Consider the following 18507-nt stretch of genomic DNA (forward strand, 5'->3'; position numbering starts at 1 on the left):
CAACCAGACCGGGATCAGCAAAGGAGGGAGGTTGGAAGAAATGCCCGAGCCGGGGATGGGCCACCTCGGCGCAGGTAGGCGCTCCTGCGGGGTGAAACGGCGGGGCAGCCCCGGTCGGCACCCAGCAGGCCGAGGGCTGGGCGGCTGCGTCCGGCCGCCCCAAGCCTTCCACCGAGCAGCGTTTGCTGCCTGTCCTCTTCCAGCCCCTCCTCCGCGAAGCCGTAGTCAGAAGTCAATCCCTCTTCATAGGCTGCTGCTGCTGCCGTCGCCGCTCTTAACTGCGCCGTTCCTCGCCAGCTGCCAGGCCTCTCGGAGCCTCTTCGCCCTGGCGATCGCCCAGCCGCTTTCTCGGAGCCCCCCCGCCGCCCGGGCGCGGACGAGTCCCAGGCTAGCTGGCTTGTAGGGACGGAGCTCCCGTCCCGGGCTTCCTGTTGGGGCTACGTAATCCCGCCACCCGCAGCCGAGCGGAGGCCCTGCCCGCCTGGCACTGCGCGTTATGGACAAGCACGGCGGTAGGATAAAGGAGAAGCGGCGTTACGAGGTGAGGGGTCTGGGCTTAGGGGGAAGGGCGTTTAAAGGGGGCAGAGATGGGGGTGGAAAGCAGGAGGCTGCCCAGCGGTCTGTTTTTCCTGCGCGTGGGAAAAGCTTGCTCCTGGGCAGTAGATTCCACGCCGGATCTCCCCGGACTGAAACCCTAAATTAGACGTGGACCTGATGGAGGAGCGCTTCGCTCTAAATCGGCTAAATCCACCCTGCTTGAGGCATTCCTTTGATTTGGGCGCCGCTTCCAGGGAAATCTTGGTTGGGTTCCATTGATTCGGATCCCCTTTCCAGAGAAAGCTTGGAGGGAAGGGGGCAATCCGGATTGCCCCCCCCCCTCCTTCGTTGACGCGTCGGGACGCGAGAGGTCAACGTTTTTTTTCGTTCCCAGGGAGCTTTGTCTCGCCACCATGGCTTAAAAGCGCCCCTCTTCCCCCATCCGTGCCTGTTCTCCTAAAAGAGAAAGTAACTCCCCACGCCCCGAAATACTGGCCCCGGTGCCCTGTGAAACGCGGCCCCGTCTTTTCCTAAACGTCGCCCTGTCTGGGACACCTCCAGTCCCGGGAAGGGCTTAGGGCTGGCGCAACTCCCTCCAGATCCCTCTTTATTTCCGCTGATTTCTGTTGTGCGGTGGATCTGTTGTACGCGCTCGGTACCACTGGGGCTTGAGATCCGAGTTTAAAAGAAAGTGAGGAAGAAGGGAGCGAGCGTTGAAAACGAAGTCGGCCGGTTTCGAGACTGATTTGTTGCTCTCGGGGTACCGTGGCGATGAACGCGGAGAGGAACTGTTTCTTGGCTGGGTTGTTTATGTAGGTCGATTTTTTTTTAACGGTCTTGAGCATATGGGAACCCTGCTTCTTTTAATGAGTGCTGGGCAAGCGTGGGAGTGCGTGTGGACTGCGTGACTCTGGAGAAAGTGAGGACGGTGACTCAGATGATTCGCTTGTCCTTTCACTTGGGCTCCCCCTCCCCCCCTTCCCCCCCTTCCCCCCCTTCCCCCTCCCCACTTTGAGGACTGACGTGATTTTGGCAGGACTTCTAGTGAAAGTTACTTGTCTGTGTTCACTGACTGTGGCACGTAGCTGGGGCAGTGGATTCCGAGATAGTTTTAAAGGTTCTCTCCCTCTCTCGAAGAAACATCTATTTAATTACTTTTAAAGGTGAGAACTGGTGAAACTCCTGGCAGCCCCAGATCACAGCGTCAAAGCAAATCCTAACTTTGAGGTATGCTTGTGTATGCAGATATAAATAGAGAAATATAGGACAAGGCTGTAATAACCAGAATGACTAGGTTCATCCTTTGAGCTAAGCTTTTACCGGTGGTTTGTTGAGCAAATTGCAACTGTCTAAGCTCATGAAACATTCTGCATTGTAAACTACAGTTTACAGAGGAACACAGCTCTGTTTATACAGCAGGCTGAATAAGAGCAAAGCATAATGGGCTAGAACATGGTAGGGCAGAATGTAAATCGAATGCACTCACAGTCCATTCCTTGGAACTGCAGTTTAAGACAAACAAAAAACATTAGAAAGGCTTAAAGTAAATAGCCTCTGTTTGAAAATGGCTTCAAGGTAAACTAACAGTTAACTTTAAAATGGGCCTCTGATCAATAATTCATTAAGCTGCAATAAGCGTAGAAGCTTTTCTTGGACATACATAAACAAGCCTGTGAGTGTCTGCTGTTTCATTTTCTTAATTTGCAATGTCATTTGGATTATAAAATATATAACCTGCCTTTAGCCTGCAAAGGAAGCCTATCACGGCTTCTACCAATAAACAGATTTAAGTAGCCTAATAGTGCAAGTAACACTTAGAATGATAATTAGCCCAATGTGAAACAGCTGGCAGTAACTCTCAAAACCTTGCACCGAAGTTATACCACTCTATGCCTGCTTGGAAGGAGGTAAAGAGGGAGCTGGTTATAACTGCCCAGAGAAGGAAGCTATTCCACAGTCTCCCTTGTTCCTGAAGAACAGAACGCCTCTCAGGGCCTGGGCTGAAAGGAGGATGTCAAAGCTGAACAATATTTGCAGGAAAGTTTATACAGAAAAGGTAATTCTCATGAAACTCTGACTCCAGACCTCCTAGAACAGGAGCAGTCAATGCTCTGTCCTGTTACGCATATTGATATCTTCCTTGATATTTGCTTGGTTGTTTGCTCCACTTGACTCTTAGTGTGTTTTCAAGGTTTTTTAGAGTTTAAAAACTGGGGAGCTGGGTGGTTCAAGCACTGACTTTTATTTCCAGCAATGCCCCTGGGCCCTGTTGGAAGGGTTAGAAAAGAAACAGGATTGGTAGGGAAAAGAAACATACGACTACGATAAGGCTGCGCAGAGGTCCAGATTCGAAGGGCGGACATGATTCAGGGATGCGTGAATGCTCATGTAGCACTTGTTGGAAACTCCTTGGAGCAACTGCATCTTTTGGGGGCCATGTGTGGCTCTGTTGCACAATCCTGGGGAAACCTGGGTTAAGGGGAAGGTAGTCCTGGGACACGTACGCCCACGTGCATTCTAAAACACACTTTTAGAATGGCAGTTTCAGTTAAAGGATGCATGCTATTCTTGTCAAAGTTTAGTAAATGAACTATTGGCAATTAGTCTTATGAAAAGCTTACTTTTGCCTATTTGTGAGCTAAATTGTGGAGGTTTTAGTTGACCTTGCCAGCTTGTGGGTCAAATATCAATTACTGAAGTCTAATTTTGTGCTTTAAAAAGGCACATAACAGCCTGCCTGAAGTCCAGGGTGAATACTGAGCTCTACAATAAATAGTCATAGTTTTGCCCTGTATGAAAATTCAGCTGGGAATGTCTGCTTCTGACTGAGAGTCATATAAATGAAGAGTTGGTTTGAGACCAATGCTTTAAAGTATCTTATGGGTATATGTATTTTAACTTTGAATCAGTCTCTTTGATCCTAATAGACCGTTGTAACTTGGGGTACTAAGGAACATCCTGGAAGGCAGGAGCCTAGATATTTTGTGGCTGGCCACGCTTAGCCAACCATTTTGTGAGAATGCCTGCAATATTCAGAGGCTTATTGTGGATTGAACATTGGCTTTGCATTAGGAACATGTGGATGGGGGCCACTGTGACTTTTAAACCATAGGGTATGGTGCATGAAACAAGACTTCGAATATATCTTCCTAAGTTACCAAAAAGATTCCTGATTAAACAAAAACATCTGATACTTTGTCCACAGAATGTAAGCAGCTGCCTAGAATCGATTGTCTGATACTGTGTTCTACTCTTACAAGTTAATGTTTGAAACGAAATGCCTGTTACAGCCATGCTGGACAGGTAGAAATGGTCCGTTCTTATATGGTATATATAGTCATATCTATAAATCAGGTGAAGACGTATTTTTATTAAAATCATGTTGAGGATTTTATGACTTTCTTGTTTGCACGCTAGAGGGATTTAGGGTTTTGGTTTTCTAACAGGCTTGCTTAAGTCAGATCTCCATATGTCTATCAACTTCATCGGTAAAGGTTATCTGAATCTTAGTATAATTATTTTCAATATCTTGGAATATATTAAGATAATAGTTACTACCTCTTTTTCATTTTTATGAAGTAATAGGCAAACCAAGAATGTGCCATTTTGGGAATATATTTTTCTTAAAACATTGATTTTCCCCCCTTTTTTGTTGTGGATGATGCCATCTATAACTTCATCTGCACTGATATACTTTTACCTCTCTCTCTCCTCAAAATACAAGACTGAAAATGTGGACATCTGCAAACATCATAATTAGAAGAGAATAGCTGTAGCTCAGGGTTGAACTGTGGAGTCTTCAGTGTTCAGTGCTCTCTGAGCTTGGCTGTTTGCTTGTAGGCGTTCCATTGCCTGACTAGGTAAGATCACTGATGATGATTCCTAGTCGGGCAATGAAATGTCTGCAAGCAAACAGCCCAGCTCAGAGAGCACCAAGGACTCCACCATCATAATTCTCAGCAATGGCTAATGCAGTAGAGTTGTTAATAGAATTTGTAGGATTCTACACATTTACCATCTTAAATGTAAGCCTTCTTAAAGTCAAGCTTGGCTCTTGATAATTTCATGGGATGTCCATATAGTTTTCTTGACAGCAGTATATGGAAATGGTTTACTCTTTCCTTTTTTTAAGGATATTTGTACACATCTTCTAACAATTATGAAATATAGTAGAACAAATGGAAAGAAAAATGATCCAGATCCAGAATGTATGAGACATTGGTGAGGGAGGGACAAAGCTGAGAATTGATGGGCAGCTAGAAGGTGAAAAATGGAGTTCAAAAAGTCTATTCTAGCTGCTGCAGTTACTATATGGTTTTTCCTGGTCATGCCCTTCTATATTATTTCTGTTAATTGTGTCTAGTGTCCTCATCACCCTGATGTTCCAATATTATTGGCTGATATTCCTTGTTGACTGATAACAAGAGAAAAATTTCTGTTTGGAACCTTCGTTTAAGCATTCTGTGACTTGTAAACAGGTTTCCTCAGCTGTTTTGATTTTAATTCTGCAGGGAGTTCTGTGCTCTCTCACACTTAATGACAGCCTGCAGACTTGCTAAGATATCCATATGTTCCTTAGCAGTTTCACCATATGTAGGAAATTATTTTGAGCCAAGCCAATCATCCATTTAGTTCAGTACTCTTCACGTTAACTGGTGGAGTCTCAAGCAGGAGATTAAACCTGAGAGCTTTTGCAAAGCATATGCCACTGCTTAGTCATTCTCTGGTATAAATCTTAAGAACACTCATTTGGTGAATTACACGGCATCAATCATATAACACTACTCTTTATGTGCCTGGTAATTTATAAAAGTATACAAGACCAAAGTGCCAATTGTTTTAAAGAATGGATTTGGGTTTGTTTTTTTTAAATCATTTCCCCTTTAGTCTGTTGATTTCTATAATGTATATGATACTGGCATTTTTAATATTCCCTTGCACTCTGTAGAGTTGGAACGTACTAGAAGGTTACTAAATCCTGCAGCTTCCACTCATTGCTTCCAATGGCCTCTACATTCCTATTTTTTAAAAAAATTACTGTTAGGCTGCTTCTGCTTTCTTTTTGTACCAAACTATGTTGTGTCCTTCTTGCAGACAAATATACGATAAAATAATTTTTATGAATTTCATGTTCTCTCCTCCCTGTGACCTTTCCATGAAATAAATTCGTCTAATTTATTTCTGCAGTGCAAATAACACTTCTAGAGCAAAGGAGATAACATGTATTCAACTTACAATTTGTACTGACTATAGAAAGCTGTGGAGTCATTTGTTTCTCACTCTAAACTTGACCTTAGTGATTTGTTCCAACTGGATTTTAAATTGCATCCATCCTGGTGTCCTTTGGATGTGCTGGATTTCATCTTGGAACAAATGACCAACATCTGGAGCCTGCTATCTTGGGGAATGCTGAATTTGGTTCTCTGCCTGATGAAACTCAACCCATAGTTAAATGGGCAGTCCTGACAGTCTTATTATTCAGAAACCCTTTTCAGTTAATATTAACATTTGTTCTTGCAGTGGAGAATAATGATAAAACAATATAATTTAAACAAATCGTAACAGTGACTTGGTCAAACCATTCAATTCAGGAATGCTCATTAGGGTTTCTTTGGCCTTAATTGGGAAATTAGGGTTTCCTTGGCCCTAACTGGGAAACCCTTTTGAAAGAGATCAATTCAGAAGTTCTGTAGGAGTTTGGAGATGGGAAAGAATTAGAGATAAGAAAGAAGGGGATAAAACAGTGTTTCTCAACCTTGGTGAGTTTAAGATGGGTGGACTTCAACTCCCAGAATTCCCCAGCCAGCTCTGCCCATCATAAACTTGCCAAGGTTGAGAAAAACTGGGTTAAAATGTGAAAAAGGAGATAAGTGTCCCATCCAATTTGGAACTGGACATTATCTCTTCTTGCTTCAGTTCTGCCTACATCCTGTAATGGTATGTGGGAACGACCTTGGGAGACAGGAGGAAGAGCTGCAGGCTGGACAACAGGCATGTAAAATATATTTCAGTCCACCAGAGGGGAGGGGTGTTAGAAGCTTTTCAGAAGGGCCCCTCCTAGTTTTCCGGAGAGTAAAAGGAAAGGAGAAATACTTTCAGTCTTGCAAGATTCTGTTACTGTGACCTTATAATAAATACAGAGTTAGTATTCACGTTGTGCTTCTTGTCTGGACTACCCCTGAAGGGCTAACACATCCCTTGAAAGTGGTCCTCAACAGTCACAAAATAATAGTCCATCCTAATTTTATGCAGAGTCCAACCATTGCAAAAAAAGCTATAAGTAGCTTTCTGGCCTGGTGCCTTAATCACTACACCAAACTGGCTCTCGAAGGTGAAATACCTGTCTAAAAAAAAGGAAAAATCTTCACTATGTACCTAAACTACCAGAGCATCTGATTTTTGTAGTGGCCTAATGTGGTTACAGAGGGACGTGGTGGCGCTGCGGGTTAAACCGCTGAGCTGTCGATCGGAAGGTCGGCGGTTCGAAACCGCGCGGCGGGGTGAGCTCCCGTTGCTCGTCCCAGCTTCTGCACACCAAGCAGTTCGAAAACATGCAAATGTGAGTAGATTAATTGGTACCGCTTCGGCGGGAAGGTAACGGCGTTCCGTGAGTCATGCTGGCCACATGACCCGGAAGTGTCCTATGGACAACGCCGGCTCTTCGGCTTTGAAACGGAGATGAGCACCGCCCCCTAGAGTCGGACACGACTGGACTTTACGTCAAGGGAAACCTTTACCTTTACCTTTAATGTGGTTACTCTTGATGTTTCTCTCTTTATAATTTTTTAAATTTATTTTCTATCCTGACTTTATCATTTTTATAGATCAAGGCAGTGAACATACCTAATACTCCTTCCTCTTCCTATTTTCCCCACAACAACCCTGTGTGGTGGGTTGGGCTGAGAGAGAATGACTGGCCCAAGGTCACCCAGCTGGCTTTCAGGCCAGAGGTGGTACTAGAACTCACCATCTCCCGGTTTCTAGCCTGGAGCCTTAATCACTAGACCAAACTGGCTCTCAGCATCCTCCACTGCTTTACAACAATAAGGAACAAGAAAATCAGACACCTCTTTTGCAGAGGAAAACTTTCAGGAAACTGGAACAGACAATGTTGGCACAATGTTAATTAAAAAGACTTTCAGTGAAGATGATCAGATCTGGGTTGCAAAAATGTGAACAACCACAAGATGAGTGTTCTCTATCTCCCTTTGCTACTATCTAGAGTTTTGCTGTATTTTTTCAGACCAGATCTGGCAGCCTTACTTTTAGTAAAATCATATCCTACAAATTGCAGTGTAAAGCAGTTTCTCAACCTCAGCAACTTTAAAAGGTGTGGACTTCAACTGCCAAAATTGGCTGGGGAATTCTGGGAGTTGAAGGCCATGCCTCTTAAAGTTGCTGAGGTTGAGAAACTCGAGTGTAAAGTATGTTCAAGGGAAATATTTTCCAAAGTAAGTGACTTTAGAATTGCAGCCTGTTCAGAAGAAGTCACCTATTTAATTCTCTGTAGCACAAAGTTTGCTACTATATTGGAAAGTGCAAATTATTTTACTAGAATCACTCTGGCAATTCTCCTTAACATGGAGCTGCAGCGTCATTGAGTAACAGATGATTTTTTTTCCCTGCAGGCAGAAAGTTGGATGCTGTTCATAGTTGAATTATAAATAACTTTGGGGGGGGAGGAGAAAACACTGACATCCAAATTAAGAGATAGTAGCCTGTTTTAAGAAGAAAGCATTGATGACTCTGTTCTAATCATGCATGATTTATTTTAAATATTTTACTATAAAAGCCAGATGTATCTTGCCTATCTTTTTGTCTGTGTGAACAAGTAGTGAAGGACAATTTTGCCAGCCTCTGAGGATTGCGGATAACTTTAGTTGTAAGATATGAGGAACATGATAATGAATAGTTTTGTCTTGAGAAGTCTGGGAATCTTTTCTTTCAAAGCCAGCGCTGTGGTATTTTTGGTGCCTTTTGTAGAGGAGTGCCATAATTATGGAGCAGTCTGAATGCAGTGCTTTCCCCTGGAAGGGTGCTTTTATCTTCCTCTGTTGCAAAGCTTCCAATAATGACAAAACTCAAAGGGAAGCAGCAAGTAAGTGATCCTTCATCTCATTTAAAAACATAACTCAGCTTGTGAAAAAGGCCTCTGTTTTAATAGAAGTAGTACTTTTGTATTAATGAATTATTCCTACCACCCCCTTGTTAAATATTGAATGATAGGTTTGCAGTAAGGTATGCATGTTATTGCCTGGTAATGTACCGAATTTATATGAAATGAAGATGATTATCTACAGAGGGATCCAGATTTGGAGTCCTTTCATATGTTTCTGCGGAAGTAAGTTATTCTGAGTTGAATGGCGCGTATTCCTAGGTAAGGATCCTAGCAAGTTTAACTTCCAAAGTATAATATGGTATATGTCAGCCACAGATTTCAGTGGGGTGGAAGTAGAGCTCTCTTGGCCCTAAGGCAAATCTTTCAGATGAGGCCATGCATCCCAACATTGGCCATCATTTAAAGAGCTAGTGGCTAGGTGTGATTGAGCACGCCTCTTCTGGTGTCTGGAGCTTGGACACACGTGTTACTCTCAGGGATGAGTGGCACCTGCAGGGAGTGTTTTTTTGAGGGGCTGAGCAGCACTGGCAGGTTGCAGCAATACCAAAGCTACCAGCATTTGCTGCAGGAATCTGAACCACCATTAAATGTAGCAGAGTTAGTTTTCTGTATGTCGTCATTGCCATGAGAATGCACTGCTGATTAGAAAGGATAGACTAGGGAAAGAAGGAAATTATGCTGTAACCTTAGAGAGGGTAAAATATAAGTGTACTTTTAACTGCGGTTAAGAAGATTGGAAGCTGTTTCTTTATAACCTTTCCTTTCCTATCCTATTTTTTTCTTTGTACTTTTTTCTCATTATTTTTCTTTACTTTCCTTACTTTTTATTTTAAAATATGTATTTTTGTTTTTTTTTAAATTTCTTTAATAAAAATTATATATTAAGAAAAGGATGCACTGCTGTCTGTCATGCTCACTCACAGCCCAGTTCCACCAGCTGGCTAGACCAAGGCTAAACCATAGGTTCTTCTATGAGTGCACGCCGACCGTGCAGCCAACCACAACCAAATTTGTTTCTTTTTAATGACTAAATCCCCAACTGGGCCTCCCTTTGTCTGCAGACCCAAGGCAACCACTGCCTCCTGGCTGTATTTCTGTCACTGGATTTGGAATATCTGCATACATATGTACAATCCACACACACTATTGCATTTTGTTTTGTCTTTTTCATGTTCATTGGTTGAGTTTATGTTACGATCTTTTGACCACTGATCATTTACAGAATAAGACTAAACCTTTTGAACTTGTCTCTTTCCCACCCCCAAAAGTAAGAGGGTGTATATTCATGTCCTCTAAAAGTTTACATTAGTTGAGTTTTGAAAAGCTCGTTCACTTACACCATCCAAAGTGGCAACTTACACTTACTGTTGGGCTTACATGGTATCTGCTTTTTTTGTTAGTATTTTTTAATAACTCTGAACTTGTATGTGAATGGAAGATTAGGCTGTGAACAACTCTACCTTAGAAAAGATATATAGAAGTAGAGGGATGCAGAATTAAGGAAGTATCACTAAAGAATTATTATTTTGCATTTCCAAAACTAAACTTTCTGCATTTCTATTACCGTAAGAGTTGGAAAATCTGTTTAAAAAACAATTAGCACGATGGAATGGTTACAACACCTGTTCTGAAAGAGCTTGGCCTATTTAAATAATAGCTAAATACAGAACATTTGAATCCTGGGGGAGATAAGAACAGGAAAGAATCTGTAGCAATTGTGTATAACATCAAACAGTGATGCGTGGATACAGCTGTTAGCTCACCTTAAGATGTGGCAAGGTTGGAATTACATCAACAATGGAGAAAAATATCTCTTTAAAGAACAGTTCATTTGGCTGTGGCAGAATGAGTCATACCTTATTGCTTCCACAGTTATGAGTTGTGGATCTGCTGAGTACACAATGCCTGTCCTGAAATTTATCCATTGGGAACATGTATTTGGACATACAGCCTTTCCAATGTGGTATCCTCCAGATGGGTTGGACTGCGTTTTCTATCTCCAATCAATACTCTCAGGGAGCACACTGGTGGCTGTTATCTAGCACGTCTGAAAGGGGAATGTGGATGTGAAGAATCCAGTCTTAATAGAACTGTCAGAATAAAAAATGATTCAAATAAATAATGGAATGTACTAGAATTGTCAGAATAATGTTTCCACAGTGGAACAATTATTGGGAAACCTCAAATGATTGCAGGCAGTCCAGTTAAAATGATATTCCAATAGAAGAGAATATATGTAGCTCAGGGTTGAACTATGGAGTCCTTGATGCTCTTTGAGCTTGGTTGTTTGCTTGCAGATGTTTCGTTATCCAACTAGGTAACCTCATCAGTGCTAATCAGTTTGTGCTTTTTTTTTTAATACAGAAGCTTGCCCTGCCAGTGTTGGTGGGGGTGTGGTTTTCTCCTTGGTAGTTCCTTGATTAGGGTATTGTTTTTTGCTTGATTGTTTTTCTGGTGTTAATCCCTGCTTATCTGAGTGTTGGCTGTTGGAGAGGATGTGTTTCCTTTTTAGCTTTTTTTACTGTCTCTCTTGAATGGTGTGTAAATGTGGTTTACTATATCTCTATGTGTCTATTGATGGCTGATTTGTCTGAATGCCAAGCTTCCAGGAATTCCCTAGCGTTTTTGGATTTAGCCTGATCTAGGATGCTCAGTTTCCCAGTTGAAAGTAAGGTTGAGCTTGTCCATGTGTTGTGAGATTAAGGAGTTCTCATCTTGTCTTCTGACTGCTGGTTGGTGTTTGTGGATGCACTCTGCCAGTCTTCTGCCTGTCTGTCCTACACTGTGGCTGTTACAGTCCTTACATTGTAAGTTTTAGATGATTCCTGTTTTTTCTTCTTGCTTTACTTAAGCTGTTTTGGAGGGCTTTAGTTGGTTTGTCTGCTACAGTGATGCTGTGGGGTTGCAATAGTCTGTTGGTTGTTTCTGAGATGTTTTTGCCAGTGCCTAAATCACAATCATGTGACTGTGGGGATGCTGCAATGGCTGCAACTGGTCATAAGTCCATTTTTTTCAGCACCGCCATAACTTTGAATGGTCGCTGAATGAATGGACGTACAGGTAACTCAAGGATTACCTGTAGAAGGAAATTCAGCTTTCAGTCTCTGAAAATAATGATTTGATGTAATTAGATTTGGTACAGTTTACAGCTATATTCAACCTGCACCTCAACTTGTGAATGCAGAAATAATTGCCAAAAACCTTGAATTACAATTTTGAGAATCTGTTTAGTTAATTGCAGACCTGAGATGTTAAATATTGCCACCTAGTACTTCAGTGAAGAAGCTTGGGAAATAAGGATCTTAAAGGGCAGTGAAACATGAAACAAAACAGTTTACTGTGTGAAAGTCAAGTTTATTGATGTATTTATTTGAGAGACACTCTAGCAAGCCCTCAAGGCAGGCTAGCACAAGTTTAAATGAAGACAACATGTAGGAAGCTAAAAAGATAGATGAAAGAGTGAGTGGTATCGTGGTTAAGGAGTAGGACCAGATATTATTTGACTCTCAGCCATGGAAGACTCCTAGGGTGACTTGGCCAATCACTCTTGCCTTCGCCCAGCTAACTTAGGGTTGTTGTGAGGGCAAAATGAAGAGGGACCTCCACATAAATTATTTCAAGCTCTTAAAGAAAAAATGGGATATTAATCTAATTACTACTGCTACTACTAATATATGTATAAAAATCACATACCGTTAAAAGCCTGGCAATAAGATGAGCCTTTATGGATTTTCTGAATGCTAAGAAAGTGGGGCCAAATGCAACTACTGAGGGAGCACATTCCATAGTCTGGGAGCAAAGGCTTGTGTGTCCAAAAGGAGAGTGTCTGACCGCAGGGACATTTTCAGAGGGGTTTGTCCTATAGATGTTAATAACTAGGCAGGTTCATGGTGTGAGATGTGATCCTTACATATTCAGCCCCTGGTTAGGGCTTTAAAATGCTTTAAATTGTGCTCTGTAAGCAACTGGCCACCTGTGCAGATCTTTCAGTGCAAACAACATATGGTTCCTGTACCTTTCCTCTGTTAGCAGCCTAGGTGATGTATTTTTCACTGCCTGCAAATTCCAGACACTTTTCAGTGTTAGCCCGACATTAAAAATCTGGAAATAATCAAGATGCAATGCAACATAGATAACTTATCAAATCTGATCCACTCAGAGTGATGCTGTTGATGCACTAGACTTAAATGTGCAAAGATAATGCTCCCTACCACTGTCGCCTGTAATTCAGGAACAGCTGAAAATCAAGGAGCACTCCCACATTGTGAACTTGCTATTTCAGAGCAATGCATTGCAGTTGTCCAAAACAAGCTGGGTCTACACAGTCAAGACAGACAAAACATTCCAGAATGTTTTACAGTATTTGGATGAGAACAGAAACTCCTACTGCAGAACCTTGGGTTAATTTGGAAATGCCCTCAGTAGATTTGTTAGAGAAGTACTAGACCATCTCTTACACAAGTGGGAGGGGGAAAAAAACAGCTATAAAGACAATGCTATCAGGCTTGTACTTGTGAAACTGTTCTGAATGGAACTCTTCTGAATAGATTGATAAATTGTGAATAAGGTGAAGGTGGACTATGAAGTGTTAGTGATATGAAGTGTATATATAGAATTTAACTCCTCTTTCAAGATAATTTATCCCAGCTGAGTAGTGGAGAAGACTGTTGCCTCCCTGATTGTTTGACTTACTGAACTGCAGGTAGACAATGAATCTGGGATGACTTCTCTTTGGCATCTCCTGCCAGCACACCCTAAGCACAGTTTTCCAAACTTCTGTTGACTTCTTTACCTAAAATAGCATTCCTCGACCTTATGTCCTCTGGATTTGTTGATTGTCCTGTGCTGGCTGAAGTACAGTTCAATACCTTTGGAGAACACTGGGTTGGGGAATTGTTGAGACGTGCTGGAAAATATTTTGTGTGTGGTATTTCTGATTAAAGCAAAGGGGAGAAAGGTGCTTGTTGATTGTAATTGTTAGTGTTGTTTTGAGCTTTTTCCTTAGTACATTTCTAATTTTTAAGGAAGTGTGGCTGTATGTATTATGTAACTGGGTCATAGAAAGAAACAAATATCTGGTCAGAAATTTGGTAGTCTTCCACCAGCTTCTCTTAAACTGGAATTCTTTGCCTAGTTCACTTGCTGAATAAAATCATACACCATCAGATTCCTAAAAAAGATTTCATAGCTTCTTCCAGCATTTTATTGAACAATTTATTTGAGTCACCCCTATGGCTGACCTATTTCCAGCATACATACAGTAATTTGCAATCTCTTCCTAGAGTATCTTGCTTTTAGGTGTACGTATGATTATACCAAGGTGATACTATAACAGAATCCTTTAAAACAACATAGAATTTCTATAGAAAAGATGGGCACCTTAAGGGGAAGCTGATGACAGCTGGTTTGAAATGTTGGGTCTGTTCTTTGCAGATGTTCCTGGTATGTGGGCTGCAAGCAAACATTTGCCTTGAGCCTGCATTCAGAAGTAAACAGTAAGTTTGATGTTCTGCAGAGGATGTGGCTTGGCCCTTACAACTATGGTCTTGGGGATGAGATAAACATGGTTTTTCCAGCAGCTTTTAAACATATCCTCTGACCACAGGGACAAATATCTTTTTCTCCAGTCTCCAAAGTTTCTGATTATTGCTAAAAATCATCGGAATAGGATTCCACTATTATCAGACAAAAAACATATGAGAATTATAATGTAAGCCCCAAAACTGGATTAGCATGGGGCAGGGGCACAGGGAAAAAAAAATCCAAGCCACACTCGTGCATGAGATATGGCTGTATCCAGTTTACACCGATGCCTTCAGCTGCTGTAAGATTGACTACTCCTGTTTTATCCCAGGTCTGTGCATGATTTGTGATAATTTGATAGCACAAAACTATAGGCAAAAATTTTGTATTTAAATATTTTAGTGGATTTCTTTTTTTTTTTGCTGTTTAGTGATTCCAGCAATTATATTTTGTAAACTGTCTAGAGCAAGTTATATATAAATAAAATAATTAAAACAAACTCAGGAGAGTTAATACTGCTGATTCTTGTTCAATAACCATGTGTGCTTCACTCCCAAAGTGTGGCAAGCTACACATTCCTGAGTTGTGGTACCTCCCACTTCTCTTTCAACTCCAGCAGAAGTTGGTAGTGACTTGGTGTGATGGATAGCACTGCCCGTACTATCATTTTTTTTTTTTATGCCTTCTCATGCTATCCTGCATAGGAATTTTGGGAATTGAAGTCTAAAACAGCTGGATCGATAATACTCTCTACTTGGTTGCAGTAGGTTCTAGGAAGGGAGATAGAAGGTGGCAAGTAGAAGAAGGAGAAGCAGAAGGCCCAAGATTGTCCCATGGTCCCAGTAAAGTATGGATGAACTTTCATCTTTCTCCACAGGTCTTGGCAAGGGCCATTTTTGTGGATTACTGATTTACAACAGAGAATAATTTATTTCTGTGTTAAGCTGGCAAGCCAGTTGTTCATCCTATTATTTCAGTAGACTCTTCATTTACTACTACTGAGCTTTTGCAGGCCTCCCTATCCAGGCAGCAAAAATCTAAAAGATAACTCGATGCAGCAAAGAGATGGACAACTCTTACCCTGTGCTGCCCTCTAGTGTTTTTTTGGATTTTTGTGTCCCAGATATAACAGCCGTCATTTAAAGGGTGGTTCTCCCTGCTCGATCACGTCACAAATGATGTCATCCAACAACAACTAGGCGCATCTACAGAGAAGATGAGAGAAAGCCAGCTTCATTGGTATGGACATGTCCTTGGAGCGGAGCCTTCCACTGTTGCCAGAACAGTTTACCATCTTAAAATCGATGGCTGACAGCCACGTGGGCAACCAGAACAGATGGCAAGACACCATCAATAAGGACATGCAAATTGAGGGTCTATGCCTTGAGGATGCAGACGATCGGGCAAGGAGGCATTTCAGGATCTGAAAAGCAGACCCCGTGACAGCAGGAAAATGCTAGGAAGAAGATTTAAAGGATGGTTCATATATTGTGTTAAGATGGGGCTTGTTTTAATTATAGTTTGAAGTCCAATATAGTTCTTTATTATTCTTCTTGTTTTTAAAGCTGTAAACCACCCAGAGTCTTGTGGAGTTGGGTGGCCTCTAAACTGTTAATTAAATTAAATCAAATTAAATTAAATCTCAGTAACTTGTTGTACACAATAAAGTAAAGACAGACCCCCCCAAATCCTGCATTATGGATTAACATAAAATGTGAATGAATATAGTTCCTTTCTCAGTTCCCTAGATTTTTTCCCTCGGACTTCCAGCAGTAACATAATGCCATATTATCTAGAGTCAGCTACTGTATTGCATAGATAAGATCATTAGTGGTAATAAGCGCAAATGGAGCATTATAAAGCAAGAACAAAACAGTGTAGAATATCAGATCCATGACTTCAAATAAAGTCTTACTCTGGCAGTGAATCAGAATACTACTGATATTCCAGATTTTTAAAGACTTTCTTTTTTAAACACACAACACACAACACATACATACAATAATGTCTTGTGAATGGGAGATTGTGGCCATCAAAGACCCAGTTAGCTTAAATCAGCTTTAAAGTTTACGGCATGAGCGTCATTTATGGGAACTAAATTGATTTCCTAGTCTTTCATGGATTCCTGAAAGCACAGATCTATACTTTCTCCTTAAATTATGCTTGGCTTAAAATCATCATCTCCTAAACTTTGAAAGTGATGTTTACTGGCTCTTGTCTTTGAGGGCCTGGGGTTTAACGCTTGGATCAATTGCCCTAAACAATCATTTTCTTATAACTTGATTCAGTATGTCAGTAATGCAGTGGTTTCAAGAGATGGAGTGTTCCCCTTCCCAGGAATGGCAGATAAATTTATAGCATAGGAGGGGAAGAAATACAGTTCCAGGAAGTGAGACATGCTTTTGTCTCAACGGGAAAATGCTACGGCATTAGCTTAATTGCTTGGCTATCCATCCACCTGTAGAAAGGCAGAGAATGTTCTTGGACTTCTGACCACAGCACCTCTTTCTTCACCTGCCTCCTTTTATTCACTGGAGTCAGAATATTGGCTATGATACTGCGCTCTAATCCAAGTGCTGCAACTCAGTTCAAGCCAACTCCATCTGGATGGATGGATTCCACCATAAATCCTTGACATTTGGCTCACATTCCTTCCCTCTTTTGCCCTGTCATTTCTTTGTGTATCAACTTTACACAGGCTAAAACATGACGCTGTTTGGGATTTGCTCTAGCATGTTGTGATTATGATACATTTATTGATTTAGAGAATACATATCATAAAGTGAGTAGGTTTGAATTATAGAATCGGTTGCTAATGCTGAGAAAATGATGTATGATAGAGGTAAAGCATTGTGAGAATAATTGAATGGCTAGTGAATGGTTCAGTACTGAACAGGGAGCAAGGTAGGGATATGTGATGTACTCCTGGGATTAATGTACTTCTGGATAGATGCATCAGGAATGCTTAGAATGACATTGAAGGTGTATTGGTTGGACACATGTAGCTGTGTTTTGAACTGTATGTAGACAGTGTTACTTTGTTGTCTGAAAATCCGAATGATTTGCAACACAGCTTAGATAAATCTTAAACTCTGGGAGGAGGCTGTATCTGAAAATTAATTTATCAAAAAGCCCAATCTGCTGTGTGGCTGGATACTTAAGAAATGTGTGGTCGTGGGCCTCCATTGGGAAGCTAGTGGCACATTTGATGACATAGTCATGCAAATACTACAACTTACATATTTGCATCACATGTGGGATGTGAGTGCACAATGGTAGAAATTGCTCAATTGCTTACCCCTTTTCTGCACTTTGAATAACTGTTTACACTAAATTGGAAGAGTGTGATGGGTATGTAATATACGTATGTTAATCCACCCGGAGGAAAACATGTTCTTTGGGTGGATTAGAGACTAAGCATATATGCATATGCAATTGACTTTCAGTTGATTGATTTGCAGTTTTATGTTAGTGTCCTGACTCCCAGGAAACACTCTGAGACAGGGAACTGTTCTCTAATGTTTTATTGCTAATACATAACAGTAATCCTAACAAACTGAACAAGCGTGGGAAAAACCCAGCCATATAAACCCCGCAGGTTAAGGCGGTCCCAATCTGTGCCTCTTGGAATGGCTCACCAATTCCTCAGTGCTATGCATGCGCTTAACAGTCTGGAAAGGAGCCCCCTGCTCACCATCCTTACTCATGACATCATGTTCTTTAATATAGGAATAAGAAATATAGGATATATTTAATATAGGAATAGGAAACTTTGCTTGGGTTCAGTGTATGCCGTTCAAGATTGCAGATGAGTTGTGGTAAGCAGTGGAAATGGCTTTTGGATTCCTATGCTCATATTTTAGCCAAGGTTCATAGAATTCAAGAACGCTCACTTTTATCAAGTATGTGGACGCAATTGCACATATGCTTGGCAAATGGATAGTCTGCCAAAGTATTCAATGTACTTCACATATGCTAAGCTGCTTGTAAATGATGCTTCAGTCTAATGCTTTTTCTGGTGGCGAATGCATTTCAGAAGCATGCATCTGTTTTGGCCTTTGAGGTATAATATTTATTCTTCTACTCAATATCATAACGGATGCATTTATTATTCAGGAGTCAGGGCAGAAAAACAGTTGTTGACTGTTGAATGCTGCTCAGGATAATAATCACAACAGAAAACGTGTCCTAAGAATCAACATCAGCCATTAAGAACACACCATTGTCTTCTTTTGCCATTTTAATCAGAACTTGGGGGGCTTGACTTAAATACCAACTGTGAATCTCTTCTTTAGAATAGTGAATCTTTAGAAACTTTGTTTTAGAGC

The 18507-nt window shown here is 41.2% G+C and overlaps 1 protein-coding gene across 1 annotated transcript in view; it reads left to right on the top strand.

Annotated features, from left to right (window-relative positions):
- The first annotated feature begins 296 nt into the window (after positions 1 to 296).
- Positions 297 to 18507, top strand: part of LIFR (LIF receptor subunit alpha) — a 109603-nt gene continuing 91392 nt past the window's right edge. The window contains exon 1 of the mRNA XM_063295734.1: positions 297 to 541. The gene's annotated coding sequence lies outside the window, so the exon portion shown is untranslated. The remainder of the gene's footprint in view (positions 542 to 18507) is intronic.

The sequence above is a fragment of the Candoia aspera genome, chromosome 2 (assembly GCF_035149785.1).
Source record: "Candoia aspera isolate rCanAsp1 chromosome 2, rCanAsp1.hap2, whole genome shotgun sequence".
NCBI lineage: Eukaryota > Metazoa > Chordata > Lepidosauria > Squamata > Boidae > Candoia > Candoia aspera.